The sequence below is a fragment of the Otolemur garnettii genome, unplaced genomic scaffold (genome assembly GCF_000181295.1).
Source record: "Otolemur garnettii isolate 467f Iridium unplaced genomic scaffold, OtoGar3 scaffold00087, whole genome shotgun sequence".
In the NCBI taxonomy this organism is placed as follows: Eukaryota; Metazoa; Chordata; class Mammalia; order Primates; family Galagidae; genus Otolemur; species Otolemur garnettii.
Window position 1 is genome coordinate 509164 of NW_003852482.1, and position 4542 is coordinate 513705.

Sequence of the window (4542 nt, forward strand, 5' to 3'; positions counted from 1 at the left end):
TAATGCAACGGCACTCTACCCAGGGGGACAGCTTGAGGCTCCGTCTCAAAAAAAAAAAAAAAATGTTTGAAAGAACTAAAGAAGGAATTGTTGGCTTGGCGCCTGTGGCTCAAGCGGCTAAGGTGCCAGCCACATACACCTAAGGTGGTGGGTTCGAATCCAGCCCGGACCCGCCAAACAACAATAATGGCTGTAACCAAAAAATAGCTGGGGGTTGTGGTAGGCGCCTGTAGTCCCAGCTACTTGGGAGCCTGAGGCAGGAGACTCCCTTGAGCCCAGGAGTTGGAGGTTGCTGTGAGCAGTGAAGCCATGGCACTCTACCCAGGGTGACAACTTGAGGCTCTGTCTCGAAAAAAAAAAAAAAAAAAGAAGGAATTGTCCTGTATTCAGCCAGGCATGGTGGCTCATGCCTATAATCCTAGCACTCTGGGAGGCTGAAGTGGGTGGATTGCCTGAGCTCACAGGTTGGAGACTAGCCTAAGCCAGACCCTGTCTCTAAAAATAGCTGGGCATTGTGCCAGGCACCTGTAGTCCCAGTTACTTGGGAGACTGAGGTAAGAGGATCGCTGGAGCCTAAGACTTTGAGGTTGCTGTGCTGAGCTGTGACATCACAGCACTCTACTGGTGGCAACAAAATTAGTCTTTGTCTCAAAAAAGAAAAAAAAAAGAAAAGAAATTGTCCTGTAGAAGTTAGAGGAAAATATTTCCTATCAGGTTTTATTGCATTCAAAAATAAAACTTTTTCTCATTCCCAGTTTTTGCCTGTAGCAAAAGGTTCTCAAGGTAAGAAACGGTGTTAGGGCTAGGCACAGTGACTCACACCCAGCCACCTGGGAGGCCAACGCAGGAGGATTACTTGAGCTCAAGAGTTCAAGACCAGACTGAGCAAGAATCAGACCCATCTCAACTAAAAAAATAGGAAAATTAGCCAGGTATTGTGCCAGATGCCTATAGTTCCAGCTACTCAGGAAGCTGAAGCAGAAGGATCTCTTGAGCCCAGGAGTTTGAGGTTGCTGTGAGCTAGGCTGAGGCCTTAGCACTGTACTCTGGTTGACAGAGTGAGGCTCTGTCTCAAAAAAAAAAAAAGAGAGAGAGAGAGAGAAAGGAGGAGTAGGGAGGAGGAGGAGGAAGAGAAAAAAAGAGGAAGAGAGACCAGGTGCGGTGGTTCACACCTGTAATCCTACACTCCAGGAGGCCAAGGAGGGTGGATTGCCTGAGCTCAGGAGTTGTAGACCAGCCTGAGCCAGATCAAGACCTCGTCTCTAAAAATAGGTGGATATTGTGGCAGGCACTTGTAGTCCCAGCTACTTGGGAGGCAGAGGCAAGAGAATAGCTAGAGCCCAAGAGTTTGACGTTGCTGTGAGCAATGACGCCATGGTACTCTACCGAGAGGAACAAAATGAGACTGTCTAAAAAATAAATAAATAAATAAATAAAAGAAAGAAAGAAACAAATGAAATGTTGTTAGGATGAAGACCAGACCCAGCAAAACTCAGCAAAACCCTCTGACCTCAAGGTTAAGAACAATTCAAGGGTAAGGCAGTAAGTTCCCTGGTTAAGACCTCTGAAAGAGGCTCGGCGCCTATAGCTCAACCGGCTAAGGCATCAGCCACGTACACCTAGGGTGGTGGGTTCGAATCCCCACCCCGGGCCCGCCAAACAACAATGATGGCTGCAACCAAAAAATGGCCGGGCGTTGTGGTGGGCGCCTGTGGTCCCAGCTACTTGGGAGGCGGAGGCAGGAGACTCGCTTGAGCCCGGGAGTTGGAGGTTGCTGTGAGCTGTAATGCCACGGCACTCTACCCAGGGGGACAGCTGGAGGCTCTGTCTCAAAAAAAAAAAAAGACCTCTGAAAGATTTCAAGTGGGAATGGAGGGTGGGTGCGCTTTAGACTCATCTCAGAATACAAAAGGGCTTCTAACAATCTTGAGGTCACTGCCCCCCAGCACTTGAATTGTAATCTACAGTGCAGAAGAGCCTTTGTGGTGTAGCTTTTATTTATTTTTATTTTTGTAGTTTTGGGCCAGGGCTGGGTTTGAACCTGCCACCTCCAGCATATGGGGCCAGTGCCCCACTCCTTTGAGCCATAGGCGCCACCCAGCGTTTGTTTTATTAAATGAATTATAATTTAATGTGTAGAACATCCGTAAAAGTTTTTTTTTTTTTAAAAGACAGAGTCTGACTCCATCGAACTCCACAGAGTGCTGTGCCATCACACAGCTCACAGCAACCTCCAACTCCTGGGCCCAGGCAATTTTCTTGCCTCAGCCCCTCAAGTGACTGGAACTACAGGCGCCCGCCACAACGCCCAGCTATTTTTTTTGTTGCAGTTTGGCTGGAGCTGGGTTTGAACACACTCCTTGGTATATGGGGCCAGCGCCCCACCAGCTGAGGCACAGGTGCCGCCCCCATAAAAGTTTTTTTTTAAAGGTTGTATCTATTTGACCTAATACAGACAGAGGTCAAAATAAAAAAGGCTTCTGGACTCCCAACTTTCCATGGGTAACAAGCAGGCTGAGGAAGTACTCCAGCTGCAAACATCAACCTTTTTCTAAGAAGGAAAGATGAGACCCCATCCAGAGGAGAAGCTAAAACCTAGAGTGCCACTTCTGAGTAGAGGCTAACCCTGATCAAGAACTTTTCTTGGGGGGCACCTGTGGATCAGTGAGTACAGCCCTGGCCCCATATTCTGAGTGTGGTGGGTTCAAACCTGGCCCTGGCCAAACAGCAACAAACAAATAGCCGGGCATTGTGGTGGGTGCCTATAGTCCCAGCTACTCGGGAGGCTGAGGCAAGAGAATCACCTAAGCCTGGGAGTTGGAGGTTGCTGTGTGAGCTGTGACATCACGACACTCTACGGAGGGTGATAAAGTGAGACTGTTTCTAAAAAAAATTTTTTTTTCTTCTCCATAGAGTTAGGGGAACTATGATAATGTGTCTAGCTGGATTTCATAAAAGTTAAGAGTAGTGACTGCTATGTGCCCTCTTCCATTTTGAACTGAAGCATCTATTGCAGTTTGTGTGTGCTTCCCCATTGGCTGTCCAGGTGTGAGGAGCAAGGAATGTTTTACTTATTTCACTCGCCTCTAAAGCAGTGAGTATGCTGCTACACACTAGTGTGCTGGGAGAGGATCTCAGGTGTATCAAGAAAAAAATTAAAGATCATTAACTAAATTGTTTCCTTTTCTTTTTCTTTTTATTTTTTGGAGACAGAGTCTTACTTTGTCCCCTTCGGTAGAGTGCCGTGTCGTTATAGCTCACAGCAACCTCAAACTCTTGGGCTCAAGCGATTCTCTTGTCTCAGCCTCCCAAGTAGCTCGGCCTATAGATGCCTACCACAATGCCCAGCTATTTTTAGAGATGGGGTCTAGCTCTTGCTCAGGCTGGTCTCAAACCTGTGAGCTCAGGCAATCCACCTGCCTTGGCCTCCCAAGTGCTGGGATTATAGGCATGAGCCACCATGCCTGGCCAATTAAATTATTTTCTAAGTAAGTTCAGGCTCGGTGCCTGTAAGACAATGGTTACAGCGCCAGCCACGTACAAGGATGGCAGGGTCAAACCAGGTCTAGGCCAGCTAAACAATGATAACTACAACAAAATAACTGGGCGTTGTGGTGGGCACCTGTAGTCCCAGCTACTGGAAGGCTGAGGCAAGAGAATCTCTTAAGCCCAGGAGTTTGAGGCTGCTGTGAGTTGTGATGCCACAGCACTCTACCAAGGGTGACATGAGACTCTGTCTCAAAAAAATAAATAAAAAATAAAAAAGTTCAAAGCACATTAAGTATATTCTTTTTTTATCAACATAATTTTTTTTTTTGAGACAGAGCCTCAAGTTGTCATCCTGGGTACAGTGCTGTGGCATCACATCTCACAACAACTTCCAACTCCTCGGCTCAAGCAATTCTCCTGCCTCTGCCTCCCAAGTAGCTGTGTTTACAGGTGCCTGCCACAACACCCGGCTATTTTTTAGTTGCAGCCATCATTGTTGTTTGATGGGTCTAGGCTAGATTAGAACCCGCCAGGTCAGGTGTATGTGGCTGGCGCCTCAGCCACTTGAGCCACAGGTACCGAGCCCTTATCAACATAATTTAAGTGTGCAGCAGTTTAACTATAGGTTCAAGTGTGCTGTGAGACAAAAAGGGTTGAAAAACACTGCTCTAGAGGAAAAAAAAGCCATTCCCAAGGTGCCTCACCCATATCTAGACTTGTTGCAGATTGTAAGATACTGGATTCCTGTTCTTATGCCTTAATAAGACAGTAATTTTGGAGGTCTTAGGGAGGGCTGAGTCACTAGCAGCCATAGGGTACACTATAGCAGTCTGTTCCCCTCTCTCAGGGAACCATACTTCCAAGTATTCTTACTTTGATCTGCCCATGTGACTTCCTTTGGCCAATGGGATACTAGCAAGCATGATTGAAACAGAGGCCCATTAATGTTTGAACAATAGAAAATGTTACTTAGAACACAGCTTCCAGGCTCGGCGCCTGTGGCTCAAGCGGCTAAGGCGCCAGCCACATACACCTAAGGTGGCGGGTTCGAAT